This window comes from Octopus sinensis, linkage group LG1 (genome assembly GCF_006345805.1).
Source record: "Octopus sinensis linkage group LG1, ASM634580v1, whole genome shotgun sequence".
Classification (NCBI taxonomy): Eukaryota; Metazoa; Mollusca; class Cephalopoda; order Octopoda; family Octopodidae; genus Octopus; species Octopus sinensis.
Genome location: NC_042997.1, coordinates 70,812,976 through 70,836,704, shown reverse-complemented (window position 1 = coordinate 70,836,704; position 23,729 = coordinate 70,812,976). Strand labels below are relative to the sequence as shown.

Sequence of the window (23,729 nt, the reverse complement as noted above, 5' to 3'; positions counted from 1 at the left end):
TTTGGGCCACTGGTGTAGCCTTTAACTCCTTTACCTCCTGAAGACTGCCAGTTAGCCAAATCTCCCTCATATAAAAACAAACTAAATTAAATAAGGAATGGATAATATCGTCCATCACACAGCATATCTGAATTTTCAGATGTGACGGAAGACAACTCATATGTTCTAAGAAAAATATCCAAAGCCACACTCTGCATTATATGGTAGTATAATATACGTATAAAATAATATACGTATAGAATAATATAGTATAGAATAATAATATATACGTATAGAATAATAATATAGAATACGAACAATATTATTTAATTACCATCACACTCATGTTGAAATGAAATTATGATTAGCTCAATGACCTGTTTTCAGCAAGAATGGTCGAGAAAGTTAGAATTTAAATTATATATATACAGATGTTTATGAATAAGTACCATTCAATATTTGTTTACGAACATATAGATCCGCACACATGCAGACATATATATATATAAAGAAAGCAAGTGGCTGTTTCGGTAGAATTCTATGGAGGATATATTTTCTTTGTTTGTGAATTAAGGCTACCATTGGTTTCATGTTCAGGAAAGTAGGAAAATATCCCAGTGTCATAAAAATTTTGTAAGCCATTCACATGGAGAAAAGTGTTCGCCTCCATTTTGGAAAACACAGCCTCGTTTTGTTCGCGGAGATACTCGTTAATTCTTGTCAATAAAACATATTAATATATTTATACATTTATTCACTTTAATGCATCCGCACATATGGTAATAGAGCATTTCTAATCGCATGGTACTCATTTAACAAACATGCAAGAAAATAGAATCACACAGAGCGGGCCTGTATGCAAGTATGCATGAGTGTATATACATACAGACTGACAAACAGATAGATAAATATACATATACATATTTATATACGTGTGTATATGTGTACTTGTATTTGTGTGTATCTGTGTATGTATGTAAGTCTATACATGCAGACAGTCATACACATATTCAAATGCATGGTCATCGTCATACGTTAAAACTGACATGAACAATAGTGCTGTGATAGGAAGGTTCAATTCAAAACTTCCTACTTTCTGCGTTATTTTTGTTCGGAGACGCTATGCTCAGGTATTTGAGACTTTTCAATGAGTGGGTATAATTATCAGGCGACGGCAACAAGGAAGCCTTCTTAGAAACACAATAGAAATTTATCAAATACATAATTAAAATACAAAATAGCAAGTACATGTATATTCAGCGCTTCATATTCCTGCATGCTGTGACATATTTTCATATTTTACACTTTATTATGCATATATAGATGCTTACGTAGATAAAAACCAAAGCGCGCGTGCGCTCGCGAAGACACACACATGCATGTATACACCCACACACACACACACTAAACACACATATATATGCTAGATGTTCGTAATAAGCAGCATTATGCTTATTAACAAGAAACTCGCACGTGTAGGTGTGTTTGCATGTATGTATTATGTGCATATATATGTATTCATATGTATATGAATGTACGTGTCTTTATGTATATGCATGCGTTTGTATGTGTATACATGTAATAAATAATTTTAAGCAAACATATATGTATGTATATATATATATGTATATGTATATATATATATATATATATATATATATATATATATATATATATATATATCCTGTTATCTATTTATGTTTGTGTTTGCATATCTACGTATACATACATATATATAAATGTGTATGTGCGTGTGTGTGCGCGTGTGTGCGTATGTGTCTGTGTGTGTGTCCGTCCCTGTGTCCATCAATGCGCATGTATTTTCTTGTAAAGCCGATTGTTCATTGCACACCAACACATGTTTCACACCAGAGTGCACTTCGGCTAACAGTGTCAAAGTAAATGAATTGGAGGATGAAGGCTGTCAATAGTCTCCGGATCTTGAATTTCTGTAAACAGAATGACCTGAACTTCAATACCCCGTCTCCATTTTTTGACACACAGTATGCCTTATGGGTTATTCACTATCGTCTAGTTTGTTTCCGATAGTAAAGAAATATTTTTGATAGGAGCATTTTGTATGCATGTTTACGAAATATACTTAACGAAAATGTTGCCCTGTGTTTGCACTGGCTGAAAATTTTATCCCATCTGTTCAGTGGTCGTGGTTCTTGACATAATACATAAACTTCTTGTTCATGACTTGATTAACAATACATAAATACAATATATATAATTCCTCCACTGGTACAAACTGTGGTCTCTATAACGATATTTACGTGTAACAAAGAAATATGTATCGCAAAATAACAAAAATGTTCTCTGTTCATTTTTACATTCATGCTGTGTGTTTGGCCAACACGTATTAAACGGTTGCATAAATGTAAAAACCGTCATATCATGAATCTTTCTATCATTATTAGATGAACCCTTTCCTGACACTCAAACTGTTAACATCCCTGAGCTGAACCTATGTCAAAGTCACCTATTCCTTCTTGTGTAACATTGTTTCTATAGTGAAACTTTATATATTATCTCAAGAACCTCAATTCGAAATTTCTTATCCACTGAAGCTCAGATCAAATATATTGTTAAATATATTTCACATTCCAATAGGCTAGAAATGTAGAGCTGTAATCAGAGTGCTCTTCTCTTGTTCATCAAAACAAAAAAATAGAAGATAGGCAAAGAAATTGCCTCAAGATTTATTCAGCGCTGACTTGGGTGATTAATCTACAGTTTTAATTAACATCTCTTCATGCACTTCAAAACATGAAAGAATGCACTCTAGCATGAAATTTCGAGCAGAATTTCGGCGAATAATCAGCCTTACATAACTAAATAAATATATTCTGTTACATAAAATGAGCCCATGGATACGCAACAAACTGCCTGAGTACCAATCTTAAGAAGATGGGTTTCAAAAAACCAGAAATGTAAAGCATTTCGAGAATTTATCATACAATACACTTATCATTACACACTCATACACGAATAGGTTGCCCCACATGAACGTAAGCAGTGAAACTTTAGTTCATCAAACAAGTTATACAACCCTTGAGAGTGTACAACGACTCAACAGGTAGATAGCGTACAGATTTATGTCGATTAACAGAAAGGAGAAAGAAGGCGACAAAGAATGAAATTCAAATGAAATTTACGAGTTACCTCTGTTTCGTTGACTGTCTCCTTCATGAACTGCTGTTTTATTTGATGCAAGCTACGCGTTTATCCACACAACATACAGCAATCGTTGGAGTAACAAGTGTTTGATATATAAAAGTACAAAGAATAGAATGGAACACATGGTGGATTTATAAATACAACGGAGAAATAATAGATTTAGAAAGATTGTGGAAATACTCGTACAATTATTCTACAGTATAGGGAATAATATAAGTTGGGACATTTAAACACCAGTTACTTTGATGAAGATAGACACACGGAACTCGGCATTTCACCAAACACGCACAAATACACACGATCACACATGTGCGCCCGCACACAACCACCTACGTATATATATATATATATATATATATATATATATATATATATGTGTGTGTGTATACGTCTGTGTTTCTGTTTTTGTACCCCTCACCATCGCGTGACAACTGTTGGTGGTGTGTTTACTTAGCGTCAAAAGAGACTGAAGAAATAAGTACTAGAGTTACAAAGAATAAGTCCGGTGGTCGATTTGTTCGACAACAAGGCGGTGCTCCAGCATGGCCGCAGTGAGATGACTGTAACAAAGAAAAGAATAAAATAATATATATATATATACAGGAAGAACAACAAAAGTCGGAAGGACGACACACTGAATGTATTAGGATGACACTCAGGAAAAATTGCATATAGAAAAAGAAGGGCTGAAACATACACTCATGTGGGTGTTGCATGCACAAAAATATAGACGTGCCCGGGTTTTCCCAAAACTGGCAGACACACTGATTTGCAAATAAAATCGATTACTAGAAGAGTAAAGATCTGTAAAACATTTCAAAGATTCTCCGTCTGAGGTTTCTGGGTGAACGCATCATCTCGAATATCAATCTAAAACATATATCAATGCACACACAAGAGCATAGATCTGCTTATTCTGGTAATCACAATCCGCAAGAGACCGGTTTGTATTCTGCAATGGAAAAACACATCAGAATTATTCCAAAGAAAAATGCATGCATGCATGCATACATACATACATACATACATACATACATACATACATACATACATACATACAAACATACATACTCAAGAAATTGGAATGTTGTGAAATGAACACAAGAAAAAATAGAAATGACGGAATATATTCAAGGGAGATAGAAAAAGGGAATAAAATATCAATTTATGATAGATGTCTTATTGACAGTAAGTGACAGAAGACGATATGACAGTGAATGCTAAATAGTTCAGAAATCAAAGAAAGAAAAAAAAATATACAAGTCTATTGGTAGGTCGTATATTCAATCACTGACATGCGTACACACATACACATCCATCTATATAGAGAGATTTAAAATTAAAATAAGCAGCAGGATATCCAGAGGTAATGCAGTACCATCGTTTCAAGCGACTCCATTTAATTGAACAATGCAATTATTACATCAATTTAAATGTAGAGCAATCCTCAGCTGCGTAAATACATAGAATTAAATGAAATTAAAACAGATGGACACAGTATAATTTTATCTAAAACCTCCAAGAAGGTAAGGAGATAGACAAAGATCATGCTGTCTCCATATCAGCTTAGAAACCACTAAGGCATCAGGAAGTATGACTTTCTAAGGGTACAAAAATTAGGTTTATTTCATAAATGCTATTATAAAATAATAAAATGACTAGGTAGGGTAGAGCACCATAGAAAATGAATAAAATAGCTTAAACACTAGAACCATGATGAAGTATTAACATCAATAGAGAAGATTAATAGAAAATGTATAATAATTCAAATATTTAAATTTAAAATTATTTATTTACTTATTTAGTTTGTTTCTATAAAGACTAATACCTGGTATTAACTAAAGGAATCTTGATGTTATAGAACATGCTAACTAAAAAGGTATAATATAGGTTTGATGTTATAGAACATGCTAACTAAAAAGGTATAATATAGGTTTTAAAAGTTTTTAGTGTTAATCCATACGTGATAATATAGTTTCTTAGGGGTACTTAATTAGGAGGGCTACTTACATAAAGGCCTCAATAACTACTAAGATCAGGAGGGTGGAACACTATAGGAAAGGGATAAATAGATTAATTACTAAAACCATAATGAAATCTGACCTACTAGGTAGGAAAATTCATTTGGGTAGTATACTAACTCTGTGTAGCACACTAACTATACTATATCACTTTTATTATATTATAATATATGCAATGTACTTTATTTTCCAAACTAGAAATATTAAAATTAAGTTTGCATCAGATTCAGTTCAAGCACAAGACCTATAAAGTGCTACTTTCAAAAATATCTAAAAGTACGGGTGACACTATGTACGCATGATACCCTAAGGTCTAATCTATTGTTAATCAGGTTGCGCTTATCTTTATGCTTAAAAACTTTTATGTTTCCATAGAGCACAGCTCACACCTATATCTACTATTTCTACAAGGCTGCGCCTTTCTTATTATTTCTCATTTAAAGCTAAACCCAATTCTACTATCCTTCAGTTCCCAAATTTTACTAGATAATGACGTGCAATTCGCCTTAAGTTTAAAAGGGGAAATATGATTGTACAGACGCTTTTTTTTTCATATTAATCGAACAGCCAAAATATATATAACATTATTAGTGGTAGTTATTATTGTACATTTATAAATTACGTTCTCGGTAAGACATCGGCCCAATAACGGACAGTGGGATTTAACTCGACAATTGCAACTAAGAGAAATACTACTATCAATATTAGTATTATTAAAATTCATATTATTATTATTATTATTATTATTATTATTATTATCATTCAGTAGTTTTATTTTTATAGCGTGCTTTCACTTCACTACCGAGCGCAGCTCTGTGTGCCTTGGGTATGTGCTGTGATTTGTTGTGATGCTCTGATGGTTATTGTATGGAAAGTGTTCTGCGTAGGATGTGTGCAGTGCCTAGTAGTGCAATTTTCTGTATGTTATATGTGTTTGTAAGTCCTGGTGTTTTTGTTATTATTATTATTATTATTATTATTATTATTATTATTATATTATTATTATTATTATTATTATTATTTATTATTATTATTATTATTATTATTATTATTATTATCATTCAGTAGTTTTATTTTTATAGCGTGCTTTCACTTCACTACCGAGCGCAGCTCTGTGTGCCTTGGGTATGTGCTGTGATTTGTTGTGATGCTCTGATGGTTATTGTATGGAAAGTGTTCTGCGTAGGATGTGTGCAGTGCCTAGTAGTGCAATTTTCTGTATGTTATATGTGTTTGTAAGTCCTGGTGTTTTTGTTATTATTATTATTATTATTATTATTATTATTATTATTATTATTATTATTATTATTATTATTATTTATTATTATTATATTAATATTTTCCTTATTAATATTTCTATTATCAAGTATGTTAACATGAGGTCTATTATTATCTACCTCACCCTCAATTGTAGCATCATTTAAATCTGTCTCTACATCAACAGGTATACCAATAATTTCTATGCCCGTATAGGCCCCGGAACAACAATCTATATTGTTTATATAGTAGTGTTACCACTGTCACTTCTATTTTCCACTTCATCATTATTATTACTATACTCATTTTGGGGGGTTACACTATAGTTGACAGTACTATAATTATTATTATTATTATTATTATTATTATTATTATTATTATTATTATTATTATTATTATTATTAATATTTTCCCTATTAATATTTCTATTATCAAGTATGTTAACATGAGGTCTATTATTATGTACCTCACCCTCAATTGTAGCATCATTTAAATCTGTCTCTACATCAACAGGTATACCAATAATTTCTATGCTCGTATAGGCCCCGGAACAACAATCTATATTGTTTATATAGTAGTGTTACCACTGTCACTTCTATTTTCCACTTCATCATTATTATTACTATACTCATTTTGGGGGGTTACACTATAGTTGACAGTACTATAATTATTATTATTATTATTATTATTATTATTATTATTATTATTATTATTATTATTATTCTATGTTTGACTTTTGCTTTATATTTGTACAAGTTGGCTCCAAGTCTCACCCAGAGACCTCAAGAGACAACAGGGTTGGAAGTTCATGTTGTTGTTATGCCTAGTGTGCCATATATTTGGGGGGTGGGGATGTTGTACTAATGAATGTCTAAAAAAAAAAAATTTTTTTTTTTTTTTAAACCGAAAATTATGTTTGTTTTAAACCTTGAGATTACATAGAGAGTAGTTTTCGTAGGATATGAGCAGTTCCCATGAGTACTATCTTTTGAACTTCTGCCATTTTTGGGTTTCCTGGTATCTGAGTTAGGTAGCTATCAGCCCCTTTTGCTATCATTCCCAGGGCACCTATGACAACAGGTATTGTTTTAGTCTTCAGCTTCCACATTTTGCTGATTTCTATTTCAAGATCTTTATATTTGCTCAGTTTTTGGTAGGTCTTGACAGATACGTTTATATCGATTGGGACAGTCATATCAATGAGGAGGCATGTTCTTTGTTTGAAGTCTTTCAATATGATGTCTGGCCTATTTGCATCTATCTTCCTGTCAGTTTGAATGGTGAAGTTCCAGAGGAGTGAGATGTGGTCATTTTCAAGCACTGGGGGTGGTTTATTATTATTATTGTTATTATTATTATTATTATTATTATTATTATTATTATTATTATTATACATAATAATAAAAGAATTAATTATTATTATTATTATTGTTGTTATTGTTATCAACTCTTGCTAATTTTATATTCTTATAATTTAATTTAGCTATGATGGTACCCATATTTGGGAAGAGTGTAATACGAGATTCTAACTGTCTTACATAAAAAGATTCTATTATATCTATAGGAAGTAGGGAAGTTTTTTTCTGAAATAGCCATAAATTTCATATATATGTTTGTGGATAAGGTACATTTGTACGGGATATTGAACCAGACGAAGTTCTTACCGTCAAATTTATGGTGTAAGTAAAGGCGGGATCTTCCTGTCTCATTCCTGCTCTCTAGAATCATACCTTGATTAATAGCTACGTTTATATTTCCAAAACATTTCATTTCTATATAGGGAGGAGTAACCAATACTTTCCCATCATTACCTTTACTATCTAACCTAAGCTTCATTCCCGATTTAGTATCCCGTCTCCTGTTGAAGCTTATTCTACTATTATTTAAATTGTTAGGTTTGTAGGATGGTTTTTCATTTGGTATCTTTTCATAACTAAGTAAGTTAGTAGTCCTTCTATTACACAAACTATCATTATTTCCACTATTAAAAGGTGCTGAACTTTCAGGATTAAGAAAAGTAGGAAGCTAGATCTCTAACAAGTTTTTTCCCTGATGCCTTAGTAGCCTATGTATTTATGCACCTGAGAATTGCTTTGCATTTAAATTGATGTAATGATTGCATTGTTCAATTAAATGGAGTCGCTTGAAACGATGGTACTGCATTACCTCTGGATATCCTGTTGCTTATTTTCATTTTAACCACCTATAGAGAGATTTATGTAGATGTATATATATATATATATTATATATATATATATATATATATATATATATATATATATATATATATATATATATATATGGTGTGTGTGTACGCGTGTGTCTGTCTGCTTGCGCATGAGTAACAGCAAAAGCATCCAACAAATATCTATATTTTGTCTTACTCTTCATAGACATGCTTTCATATACATGCAAGTGCGTATATACACATGCAAATATAGGTATGTGTATGTGTGTTTCTATGAGCGTCTAAGTATATTTATTTGTTTAGCTTGTGGTGACTACGATGACGAAACTATCAACATCATTATAAAGACAATGACTACTACTACTACTACTACAACTACTACTACTACTACTACTACTACTGCTACCACTGCTGCTGCTGCTGCTGCTGCTACTACTACTACTAGTGTTACTACTGCTACTACTACTACCACTACTGCTGCTGTCTATACATAAACATGATAAATTTACTCTCCAACATTTTCTTTTCGTTTTTAACCCTATTTATTTATTCACGTTTCTACATACACAAATAAATAAATAGATATAGAATAGGTATTTTATTTATTTCTATAAACTTTTATTGTATCTTATGCATTCAGAAAGGAAGAAAAATACAAAGCTGCCACACCTTATGAAGCTTGGCTGTTTAGCGATAATATAAGTAGACATAAAACGTTCGTGGTTTAGTAGTTGTATGGTCGTATGATGGATGATTAGGAAGGCCATAAAATATATCACATTGTCAATGTATACAGTGAAGTGTCAAGTCTTTTGTATGTCTTTGTCCTGTTGTGTATGGTAGTTTTTTTATAGATTTCTTTTTTGTTGCTGTTTCTCTCTTTTTATTATTAGGCTTTTATTTAGCTTTTACTTAGTTTATGTATATAAATGCATGTGTATGTGTATTTATGTATATGTGAGTGAATATACCTGCACTTCATGTACACTTCACTCGTATATGTGGGTATGTATGTGCATGTGTGTATACTTACTTGTGTATATGCAAACTAAGTCTAGTCAATAAGTATCCGGACTGTTGCCATAGTAACGAAGATAAAGCACGCTTGGCAAAGATTCACATTGAACTCTGCTGTGCATGCGCACTAAACTTTACCGATATTTTAACGTTTACTGTAGTGCTTGGAAGAAATGTGTGTAGCATGTGATCGTCGCATTGACTATGACAGAGAAAGTTATCTCTCCGAGATAGTACAGAGAAAGATACCTGCCCAGAGGCCTACGCAAAGTTGCAGAAAATGTATGGAGAAGAGTGTATGAGCCGCACACAAGTGTACGAGTGGTACACAAGTTTCTACGATAACCGAAAAAATGTCGATACTGACGAACGTTCTGGGATACACGCAACCGGAAGAACTAAGAAAAACATTGCAGATGTGCGTGACGATGTGAGGGGAGATCGTCGAATCCCCATCCGTGAATCGTCAGTAGATGTGCTGACTAGTTACGATTCAGTTCAGTCCATTATCCCTGAAGACATGGATATGAGGCGCGCGTCTGCCAGGTTTGTGCCAAAACTGATTTCAGCTGACCAAAAAGACGCTCGGGTTTCAGTTGCACAAATCTATTTGATTGTGTCGGGAACAATGAAAACTTTTAGAAAATGTGCGTAGTCCTTGGCAAAATTTAAAGCAGATCCTCTTCTTAACTTTCTCTACCATGGTCAATATGCGACGCTCATACGCTACACACCTCCCTTCCAAGCACTGCTGTAAACAGCGGAATTGAGCTAGAACGTTACACCTTAGTGCGCATGGACAACAGATTTCAAGGTCAATCTGTTGCAAGCGGTTTCACTCTCCATGCTTTAGCGTCGTTACTATAATAACAGTCCGGATACTTATTGATCAAACCATATATATGCATGTGCATGAATATGTGTATGTATGTAATAAGTATATATATGAGTTAATAAGTATATATATATATATATATATATGGTATGCGTGTGTGCACTCACCACACACACTACACACATATATATGTGTCTATCTGTTTATGTATATTTGTATACATGCATGTATGTGTGTATGAGAGTCCGCTTTCTGTTTTAAGCTTTAGTGTTTACTTTAACTGATTGCCTGTTACTGGCACCTCATAAAAAAAATCTAAGACAAACATAGTCTTCAGCAACTTTTGCATAACCATTCACATTTAAATATTTAGAAAGTCTCGTAGAATTCGTTATCCCATAGAATGGTTATCCCACCATTATTATGAAGTCACACCCTTTCTCCGATAATTCAAGGACATGTGTGCTTGGATTCAGGAAGGGTGGCAAAAATTGTGTTCTTTAGTTCATAAAGAATATATAGCTGCGTATAGATAGCTACTGAATGTGTCAAACAATCATTATTAATACAGCGATAATTCCGCCGGGGTCGACTTTGCATTTCATCCCTTCAGGGTCGATGAATTAAGTACCAGTGTAATGGACTAATACCCTGCCACCAAATTTCAAGCCTTGTCCTTTTAGCAGAACGGATTATTAATATAACGATATCTTCTCTGTATTTATTGCAAAAATCGCTTGTGGACAACTGAATTCTACAATAATAAAAGTTGTGTTGCAATTTTTCTAACCAAATTGTTTTCTTCCATCAGGCTGAATGGATGTTTTAAAGATATATTCTTTTTTCTTTTATTCCCTACAACTGTGAATAAGGCGATATGATTTCTAAGCAGAGATTTTGATGTTATCGTTTGTGCGCAGTTGGCAACAATGCGGCCAAAATTTTCAGTTTGGAACTTGCATAACTTACATTCGTTTCTGATGTTCTGTTTTTATTTTATTCTATTTTATTTTATTTTTTGCCATTTGGAAAACCTTTAAGAGAATAAGATAAGTACCAATTGAGCACTGGACTCAATTTAATCAGTTAGGTTCCATCTCCCTAAATTTCGAGCCTTGAGCCTATAGTGGATGAATGAATTGTAATTAATTGAACATTCGGCAGGTAGTGCATGAAGACATTAGGTATTTCTCATACAAGATGAGAAAGGGTAAATTTTTATCCTAAGCCATCAAGGACAAGAGGAAAGACCGCATTACGAAGCTTTCGAAAAAACTCAAGTATCCCCGTCAATAGAACATACTTTGGTTTTTCTCATTCGAGAAAATTTTCTCCCAGAATCAGATGGTGAACACTCAGAACAACCGTTGACTTGCCGTGTCCCCAAAACATGTACTGAGAGTGATAGAAATCAAACTTCCACTCAATACCATGGTATTTGGAGTGATCACTAGTGGTGGCGACGTTATGCTACCATTCACTTTCCCACACGGGGGCATATGTCAAGTGCCTGGAGGAGGTAGTACTTCCCTGCGTCAAGAGGATGGCTGTTGGGAGAAGATATGTGTGAGAACAGGACTCTGCACCATGCCTTACAAGCAGGAGAGCTCAGTCATGTCTGTCAGATAATTTCTGCGACCACACCATTTCTAACACCTGGCCACCTAACTCTTCAGATTGCAACCCCCTTGATTATTATGCATGGGGCGCAGTTGAGCGAGAGACCAACAAAACGCCTTGTAACACCAAAGATGAACTTACGGCAAGGATTATGGCAGCATTCACCAACTTAAACAAAGAGACCGTTTAGACGAGTTACAAGAGATTCCGAAGTCGTCTGGAGGGTTTTATTGAATAAATTTACTCTTTAGTATTTCAAGATGTGTTTATGTAATTTTGGTAAATAAATCTGTAAAAATGAAATGTCAGTGGTATTTTCATTTTCGCGTCATTTAGACGATAATTTATACACCGCATCCTGTATATATTTGTATATATATATAATATATATATATATATATATATATATATATATATATATATATATATATATATATATATATATATATATATATATATATCAGGAAAATAAGGCAAGGCAGAAAATACTAAAATAATTTTATTACGAAGTACAGTTTAGTACCGATTTACGTCTTTTAGACTTTTCAACTAAGAGTGAAATAAGTAAAACAACTTTCTAGAGGGGAAAAATTCTCGAGCTGGGTTGTTCATTAGTGGCCCAAATATCAATGTGCTCGCTTAATCCGATTTTTCTGTATTCCTGTATTTTAATCTGGGATTTATGTACCATCATCCTCTGATGTAAATTATTTTTAGTTTGACCGATATATTGTTCTCGACACCCTGAGCAAGTTAATACATATATTAGGTTTGCCGAAGCACGTGTGAAGTTGTTTTTCACTGTAAAACGTTGATTCTGTTTGAAGGATAAATTCCGATCTTTCAATTAGTTTGACGATTATACCACAGTTAGGTCTACCGCATATTTTTACTGTCGGTTTCGATGTTGTTGACGTGTGTACCTGGGCTTGTGTTAGAAGACTTTTCATTGACTTGAGCTGTCTTTTGCTCCTGATGATGGTGTGCGTTTGGAGGACTTGATCCATTCTACAGACACTTTTTTAGTAAAGGGATGTTCTTGGTGATGGTGTCGAAGGTCTCATTTTAGGGGATTTTGCGTAGAAGTGCATGGTGGGGCTTTTGATTGTAATTCATTCTTTAGCTTGTGGCGTCTGAGTTCGTGGATGTTGCGTTGTAGGGCACGTTGAAAGCCTATATCAATTAGCGATGGTAGGTTGTTCCTGCTGATGTGTGTATCCTTTAGGCCATGTAGTCGTATGACTCTATTTACTACTACTTACCTACCAAGCATTCACAAACGAAGGGAGAAGGAGACAGCAGACTATTTGAAGACTATGGAAATATTTACAAAGCATTTCACTTAATTTTTTCGCCGATTTAATTTTCTTCTTTTACTCATATTTGAAAAAGTCTAAAAGACGGAAACCGATACTAAAATCTTCTTCACGATAAAATTATTTTAGCATTTTCTACCTGTCTTATTTTCCTTATACATATTAACTCGTGTGTTACTTTTCTACCTCCTACACACACGCACACACACAAACACTCGCACCTATAAATATATATATATATATATATATATATATATATATATATATATATATATATATATATATAATATATATATATTAACACACGCAAACATACGCGTGTGCTAGTGTGAATATTTTGGTGATATATTGCTTTAGCTCAGTATGGCAGCTGTTGTAGTTCGTTCGCTGGGTCAACGAGTTCATATCAACTTATATTCATTTTTTTACACATGGAAACAAGAAATTAGTACAGCACATTTAAATTTATCCAAACGTTTCCAGCCTAGTAATACCTAAGCATGATTATGTTAGAGATAATGTTTTTGATTTAGTTCCATACTGAAAACTGTTCGTAGTTCCTTCTTGATATAGATTACTCTCACTTTTTGACGTAATTCTCTGAAGGTAGAATAGGCAACAAATTTATATATAAGAAGGAGAATAGTTTTTAAAGATGTTCTCTTTTAAGACTGTAGATTCACTACCGCTTAGGTATATATCACTATTTCAAGAATCAGACACTTCAGAAAGAAAAAAAGAAAACTGTTACGAAAGCAATTATATAATTCTCGTTTCTCTACAACTTTGTAATTTCCAAAATAGCCATGAATTTTTCCTACATGCTGGTAGTTACTAAGAACACCTCAGCCACAACCCTGCATAGTCGATCGATCTACTAAAAGACATCAACCAAATCTTCAAAAGCCTATCACCTTAAACAAGGGCACGTTGGATAATATCGTCCTGTTTCACTGTATATGAGAAAACATACTTTAGTCCATCAGAGCTGCTCTGCGACCCACAATACAATAATAACTATCACCACCAATAACTATGAAAACTTCGATTTGTGCTATTCTCAGTACTATCATAGCTTTCTTCAATTACTCTTCATTTCGTCGTCTCGAAATTGCTGGCGCTCTCTCCATCTAACAGCCTCCATTAGCACTGATATCACCATACCTATGACAAAGAACGGTATCTCTTCCAAGTGTACCATTCCCAATAGCATTTCAACTGCCACGATCATCGCGAATACATCACCACCATCACCAGTACAACGACCACTAAAACCACCACCGCTGCTGCCGCCACCACAATCACCATCATCACCGCCGACACCACCACTACCACTATCATTACTACCGTTACTAATTTCGCTACCACAGGCACCATCATCTAATCTAGTACTATTAGCAATACCAGCAACTTCAACACCGATCTTAGTAACAGCACTATAATCTCTAACAGCACCCCAACGTCACTGCCGTCGCCACTACAACTACTACTACTACTACTACTACTACTACTACTACTACTACTACTACTACTACTACCAGCATCAGTGCAAAGTCCACTTTTTTGCCAAAAACTGTCATCACTTCCATCCTATTACTCATGGTTACTCCGCCGCCGCCGCCGCCACCGTCACCCTACAAAGTGGAGATGTTTATAACTCAATTTGTTGACACTTCATGATGTAATTTCAACAGCTGCAACTGCCAAGGAAATAAACTGCTAAAACAACAGCGAAAACAACAACAAAACCTACCATCACTGCTGCTGCTGCTGTTGGTATCACCACCACCACTACTGCTGCTGCTGCTGCTACTACTACAACAACAACTACTACTACTACTACTACTACTACTACTACTACTACACTACTACAACTACTACACCAGCACTAGCACCCGTAACAACAAAAACGACAGCAGCAGCAACAACATAAGCAGTAACTATGACATCGACAACAATAAGAATAGAAAGAACAACCGCAACAATGACTGCAGCTAGTGTAACGACTATTGCATTAGCAAAAAATTACAGAAGACATCTTCCTCATCGTCATTACCGTCATCTTCGTCGTTGTTATTATCATCATCACCATCATCATCAACAGAAGTAGCAGCAACAACAACAGCAGCAGCAGGAGCAGCTTTAACATCTATAAGAATATAAACAACAAACCCAGTGAGAGTTGCCAGCTATGCAGCCTTTATTTAGTGACTACACATGCTAGAAGCAGCAGCCAAATATCCATTGATCACACTCAACTGTTTTTAATGCATTGCAGATATTTAGAAAATATACAGAGAATCATGACAGCTGGAATATTAACCTAGAGAGAAAAGTAATAATAATAATAGAGAATCAATTACAGACTAGTCATTCGAATTGGACATATTGAGAGAGATTTCGCAATCCTGATAGGGTGTTATCCATGTTCATCAGATTCAATTGTACCTACCTTTCTAATGGTGCCTATGGTTATTAAATGAATATTTGTCAGAATTCCTGTCCATACGTTTTCAGCTCTTCGACCTACTGAATTACCTGCTGAATATCTTAATGTCAAAAGGACCTTTGACATAATTCTCAGGTGGAGTGAACGCGACATTTTCTGCCACGCTGAACATTTAAATTACAAATACAATCGACCCGATGGACTCCTACAGTTTCTCTTAACTCAGTTTCACTTACAAGCCATGAATCAACCTGTATGCTAAAGATAATAACATTGTCCAAAACTACCGTACTGTGAGATCAAACCCTGGATTTCGTAAATATGAAGTAAACTTAATTATTTGCTAATGCTCCGTCTAGGAATCAACCATTAACTACGGTTATATTTTACAGTGGTGTTCCATTCGCATCTATGGTGGGTGGCTCTCTCTCTCTTTCTCTCTCTCTCTCTCTCTCTCTCTCTCTCTCTCTCTCTCTCTCACACACACACACACATACATATCTATATCACACACACACACACACACAGATATATATATACATGTTAAAAATGGGGAAGGCCGGTTTATGGGATTACCTTAGGTTTCCACTCCATAGAGGGTTGAGCTTTATGGTGTATTGTCAGATCCGAAAATCCTGTTGGGTCATAACCCCTGAAAATATTTTTAAGGGGGCATGGGCCAACACGTGTAAAGGAGACAATGACCACTTAAAATATAATCAAGGAGTCAGAGGCCTACAAGTTTTTGGGATCTGACGATACGCCATAATGCTAAACCCTTTATGGACAGGAAACCTAAGGCAATGACATAAAACGGCCTTCCCCATTATCAATATATACTGGTCCACATCTTAAAGTGTGCTTCTTTCGGAGTTATGTTTTTTATAACCTATATATATTATATATATATATATATATATATATATATATATATAATATATATATATATATATAGATAGATTGATAGACATACATACATGTATACATACATACATACATAATACATACATACATACATACGCAAGTATATACCACTTATAATATGAAAGAAAGACTCAATAAAATGTAAATAGATCAGACTTAGTGATTTGGGACTGAGAAGAGAAACTATGTACTCTAGAGAAAATGAGATACCCCACAGATGTCAGCATAAAACTAATGATCAGCGAAAGAGAAAATATATACCTACTGAGACGTTTTGAACTACTCTACTCGGATTACAAATCCAGGTTTATACCTGCAATTATTGGGAAAATAAGATAAGTAACAAACTGTCTCAGCTTCAATCTTGAGAAATAGAATTGTTAAAATATATAAAAAGTTAGCAATCGTTTAGCCTTTAAGTACATGCACATACGTCTAAACATGCAACTATATGCATGAGAAAACATGCATAAAACAAAACAAAAAAAACCCAGATCTGCACATATACTGACTCCAAATACTTAACACATACACATAAATATCTAGTTGATGTCGTTGAACCTCCAATTAATGAACCTTGATTTTGGGTTAGAAACCAGCTCTTTTTCAACTGACAAAAAATCTATCTAGAAACAAAATTAACATACATGCTGCTGTGTAGTACGCACATTGCTTCGTAGATCCTAACTACATTTCAAAGGGAGAAAATAGGAAGTAAATAAAAGTGTAAAGGAGTTTTAGAGTACCTGTATTCTTTGCAATCTATTTGCGGTATAGTTTCACAGCCGAAGATGAAATATATGATTTTTAAAGAAAACACATATGAAATCATATACATGTGTGTGTGTGTGTGTGTGTGTGTGTGTGTGTGTGTGTGCGCGTGCGATCAACTACAGCGATCATCTCTCTAAGAGATGATCGCAGTTGCACTAGCAAGTAATGTTCGTGGCCACTTCAGCATGGCTGTTCCGTTCAAACGGACTTTACCGCAATTCTTTTAACCCCAGGAGGACATTTCCTCTAGCTAGTTAACAGTGCATACCTGAATCTGATGTATTGCGAGCTGGGGAGCGAACCCCTATCACCTTCTAGCGACGGGACGAGCACAGCAGTCTGGTTTCGGGCTGCCTCTCTTCAGTACTGGATTCCTCATAGTAACTATATATTGTTTCATTATTTCATTATCGTTGGTAAGTGACAAAGTATTAGGTGTACATTATTATCTTCTTCCTAAGTGCATATATGCTTGTATCAATACACATATAGAGGAACAGTTCAATATTTAAGAATTTATCTTCGCAATCATCATCCTAGAATGACACTCTATTGATTTCCCTTGTCTGAGATAAAATGGTGAGGGTGAGCAGTCTCTTCTCTATAGTATCTTACCGAAAATCTAAACAAAAATAATTTTGAGAAACTGGCTGAAAGCTGTACTTTACGTCAAATTTCGTGAAGAAAACGCATGAAAATCACAGTTTTAATTTCTATAAAATTAAGATGAAACTTGTATTCTAGGTGTTACATTGATAAGCACCTGAGAGAGAATAATATGCTTTAGTCGATTATCCGATTATTCCAAAAATTTAATCGGATTCCTTCCTGGAAAGCAATTTATCTATGTTTTAAGAAAGATGTCCTCTTACTATTTAGAAGATTGTAACTCGTTAAAAGTAATTCCTATCATAAATCTTGTAATCTTCTTTTGGCTTTCCAGAAAATACATTGGATATGAGAATAATGCTTTGTGTCAGAGTATCAGCAAGAAATGATATGTGAAAATAATTCTCGGAATCGCGTTCTTCTATATAGTACACGAGAAATGAGGCAAATTTCATGTTTGTACTTCCTAAAGCGGAGGTTCAGATTTTCAATCTCCTTGAATTTCTTTCATCTTTGACATGGTCGAAACAAGATATAATCCTTAGAGTATTTTCTTATGCCTCTTTGTATTATGTTTTCAAACGACACCAGTTTCGTCTCGTCTCTTATCAGTAGAATAAGTAGAGATAAATACAAGACCGATTTAATTGATTACATCCTCATAAAAATTTGCGGTTTCTTTCCGCTGTCTAATCTATTTATTTTCAACAGATGCATACATACGCCACACAGAAGTATACACATATACGCGCGCGCTCACACACACAGAGATTAAAATTTCTGCCGAGTGGTACCACGTTGTTGAGGAATATGAAAGAAATTATACCTTAGCACTAAGATTAGCAAAAGCAAAACAATTTTTTGTTCTTTTCGGCCGATTCCCATCTCGATTCGTTAGAAAAGGTAGCCAACCAAAAACTATGAGCTGGAGTCATTATGCACTAATTACAACTGTCATATGTACTCACTTATTTTAAAAATTATTTTACTCATATCAGTCATTTGACGGCGGCTATGCTGGAGTACTGTTCTATCTGTTGAAGATGGCTGACGAAATAAATCCATCTTCCTTTTCAAACCTATTTTTACAAGTGTCTGATATGTTTTTTTTTATTGTTAATTAATTATTTTCTATATCATATAGACTAACATTGAACATGAGCAGATTTAGTATAATGTCTCAGATTAAATTGATTGAAATGAGTTATATTCATACATCACTTGTCGATAGCCGAAGTTAACTTTCATATGAAATGTTGCCAGCGATAGAAAAGAAGTAAATTTATGTCGTCCGTCAACTTCTATCCTTAAGTAGCCTGGTCCAAGTGTGGTCATGAAGGTTCGATCACCTTATGATTCGTATGCCTACATGTATTTTATCACGGTCTACTCAGACTTTCACTAGATAGCTGTGTGTAAGAAAGGTCTTTGGAAACGAGTTGAGTTCCTTGTTTTGTGATATACCCCAGGAAACGGAGATCTCAATGCAGTTATAACTCCTCTCTCTTAGGCCATTAGCTTTCTTTTCGATGACTATTCATGCTTTTGTGTTTCAATTGATGCACACATCTCCATCAGGAATCTCAGTAGTAATGCACCAGTTATTTTGCTTATTTGACATGTATCGTCCATATCTCAAATTCATATGTTAGATAGGTATCAATCAATAGAAATTGCACTGCACTTGGAGCTGCCGAATACCCTGGTTGCTTCGTTCATCTCTTCTTTATGTTTTTCTTTGATTAACCAGAATTAAGGCACCATCATGTTTTTCCACTTCTCAATTCATTGAGTTTTAGATAAAAATACTTTGATTTTTCTCATTCTCTCTCATAATTAATATTTTGCAGGGTTCTTCTCTGCGAACGCATATGCACAAAACCCGTTAGTTTTCCACATTATTTCTTATCTGTAAGTCATGTTCCTAGCATCAACTGATACAGATACTTTAATAAGTTTGTTTCCCGTGTAATCTTCTGAACTTTCTGCCTGGTCCTGATTAACTCCTCTCCTCTTATTCCATGTATTGATACGTCAGTAATGTGAAAATTCATGTTCCTCATGAAGCTTCATGTTATATATATATATATATATATATATATATATATATATATATATATATATATATATATATATATATATATATATATAAATGTATATAAATGAAAACATGTACAAAAAACGACATAAATTATATTGAATGTAAAAACGAACTGGAGACAAAAAGAGGGTCTGTAATTCTTCATTAATTATCAACTAATTGGCAATATTCAGCTTCGCACCTTTCATAGTAAGACTGAGTGCTTCCCAGTTGGCGGTGCCCGCAAACAGAAGTTTTCTTGCGGAGACTTAGGGACAAAAGCAAACAAAACAAACTAGCAAAACGACACAGAGTGTGCTTTAGCACGATGACAAGAACAAACAGTCGAACAAAATACGGTCTTGGGACCAAGGAGACGAGAATAATGGGTAACGCTTAGAAAATGTCTTGAAGGAGGGAGAGAGGAGAGAGAGACAATTTGAGACTGGTCAGCTGGGGAACCACTGTAAAACAGGAAGAAAAAGAGAACTGGCCACTGGTCACGTGACAGTAGCAGGCAGAGGAGAAAGACAGTAGGGAAAGGGAGCGACAGAGAGAGAAAAAAAAGGAAAGGGATGAAAGGGAAAGAGAAAGGCTTGGAATACAGAGAGAAATGAGAGAGAGAAAGATAGAGAGAGAAAAAGAGTAAGTAGGAATGCTAGAATAGAAGTGAGAGGGTGAGAGAAAGAACAGGGGAAAAGAAGAATGGAACGCAACACACACCGAATTTCTATTAACTTTTTTATATACCCGTGTGACTCTCTCTCTCTCTCTCTCTCTCTCTCTTGCCTTCATTCTTTCCCCTTTTCTTTCTCTCACCCTCTCACGGATGTTTGTAGTTTTCGCCACTATTTATAATTGGGAAGCATTTCAAGGTGCAAAACTGAATATTACCAATTGGTCGATAACTGTTTGTCTCCTCTTCGTTTTTTCATTTAGTATAAGTTATGTCGTTTGTTTATCTATTTTTCATTTATCAAGTAATGGAACGCTAACACACACCGAATTTACACACACACACACACACACACACACACACACACACATTTAAAGATAGATTTTGAATGTTACTATTTAAAACACACACACATATATGTTTGTGTGTGTGTGTGTGTGTGTGTGTACATACGTACACATGTGTGTGTGCATGCGTGTGTGCGTGTGCATAGCCTCGAAACTTGAAAGTGTGAAGTCTAGGTCTAGAAAGACGACAAAGAATCCAGCATACGATTGAAGCCACTATCGCATCTTTCTTATTAATCTATGATCTTAAACACGAGGAGAAATAATTAAACGTAATACCATACATAGTTGACCTAATCAATAAATGTAAATTACATGGCATTTATTTCAACGTCGTCTGCGGTATGAATCTCTACAATGAATGCAGACGGTCAGAATGATATCCTCCAAGGTATTTAATCTTATTCTCTACAAATACTAATCGCTGTATTGGTTATAAAATGAAAAGTGGAGAAAGCCTAGAAAAAGAGACCCACCTTTGCCACTAGTCATAATTGAATAGTGCTTAGTGCGTGAACTCATCCATTCATCCTTGCAGGGTCTTTAGGTAAGTATCAGCAATATTGTGAAATAAGTAGTAACATTTCATATATAGTGAAGAGAAAGTAATCATATGTAGATTTTAGTGAATAACTTCCTATGGCTCTGTCTCAACCGTAATAATATAATACTATGAAGCGACGGGAAAATGTTGAAGCATGTGGCTCACCCACACGTAACTCCAGGTAGAAATCAACACACCACTACTTCCTCTCCAACTGTGGTTCATTCAACTGCAAAATATTAAGTCCTCTTTAAGAATCACAATAGCAAAACATGTTATTGCTTGCTAGATTTGTGTATCATATTCAACTTTAGGCAATGATTGTACTTTGTCTATGTGCAACTTAACATTTCTTGCCTCTCAGTTTCCGTATAATTAAGAAAACAATATTGATTTACTTTTGTTATGCATCTCTATCTACATGTCTAACAGCTAAACTAGGCCACACGTCGGTTGTATGATACATTTGAAATGCATCATACAAAAATAGGAAAAATATTCATGGACTTCTTTCGAAGGAAAGAATTGCATACAAACATGGACACGCACGCACGCACGCACACACACACACACATACACACACACATACAAGTACACACACATGTGTATATATGTATATATATATATATGTATATATATATATGCATGCGTACATATACACAAGACACATACACATCTATATATGCATTATATTTCAGAATATAAGATGCGCCAGTGTGTAAGATGCACTTTTATTCAGAAGGCAAATGTTTGGACCAAAAAAAAAAAATCTGGTCATATTTGAAAAATTTTTTTTAAAAGTCCAGTCTCTTACCTTAAAAATTAATATGATTTAAACACAAAGCATTTCAAAGTAGAAATTATTTATGAATTTAGTTTGCGCCTACAAAATCTTCATTGTTTTCATATTTACTTGTAAACGAATCAATCATTCCATCATTAGATCCAATATTATGATCAAAGAGAATATCATCCTCAGCCCCATCCATTGCATTACTAATACCATTTTTCTTACATGACTTAATTACTATGTCGTATATTTTCTCCTACGAATTCTTCATCCACATGCAACCATTGGTGTTTTCCTTTGTACAGTAAGGGGTCGTACGAACTTCTTTTTACTACATTTAATTGTTCCATTACTCTCTCATTAATGTCATAAAGTGTTTCTTAACAGAATGATTGAGAGGTGGACTTGTTAAATCGCCGGATATAATAGCCAGTTTCTCTATATTTTCCGGTTTACGAACTCTAAATTAATCCAAGACGAAGACAAAAACTTTTTAAAATGAATCTCCGGGTTTCTACCCTGAACTGTTGTGCACATCTCTTTAAAAATAAACTGACATAACTAATAAACTGCAGTAACACTATTTGTTTTATGAAGAGGAAAATTAGCTTTAATTTTGTAGAACATCAAAATCATACCCTGCTAACCACGATCTCACGACAAGTCGAAAAAATACTATGAAGTTTCAAACAGCATATGGGAGATTTCTTTCCCAGTCCAGCACTGTTCTCCTTTGGCTGGTAATTTCAGTTATAACAATATTGAGGGTAATAGGTGGACAGTGCAAAAACACTTCAGGCTAATTTAGCTATTGTCGACCCTCCACGTTTCGGTGGGTAACTAAATATTTTTTTATGTATTTAGTTTAGTATTTTAAATTATATTCTCCTGAGCTTTTTGTAATTAATGTTTGATATGTTCATAGTATAACTCTTTTAACCATCCTCTGGTTTTTTTTTATAACCGTATCGTAACCAGCACGGCGTATTTTGTAGCTCCATGCTTTGACGTTAATTGATAAATACCTTGCGGCTTATAAAATTTAAGTTATTGTTATTTTTTATTTTTAAATTACGTAGTTATGCAGATGGTACGCGAGAATGATGTTTTCATATTTATC

At 34.4% G+C, this 23,729-nt stretch overlaps 1 protein-coding gene across 14 annotated transcripts in view; it reads left to right on the top strand.

The window, feature by feature from the left end:
- Positions 1 to 23,729, top strand: part of LOC115213959 (LIM/homeobox protein Lhx9-like) — a 274,665-nt gene that overhangs the window by 250,498 nt on the left and 438 nt on the right. The gene's annotated exons all lie outside the window — the stretch shown is intronic.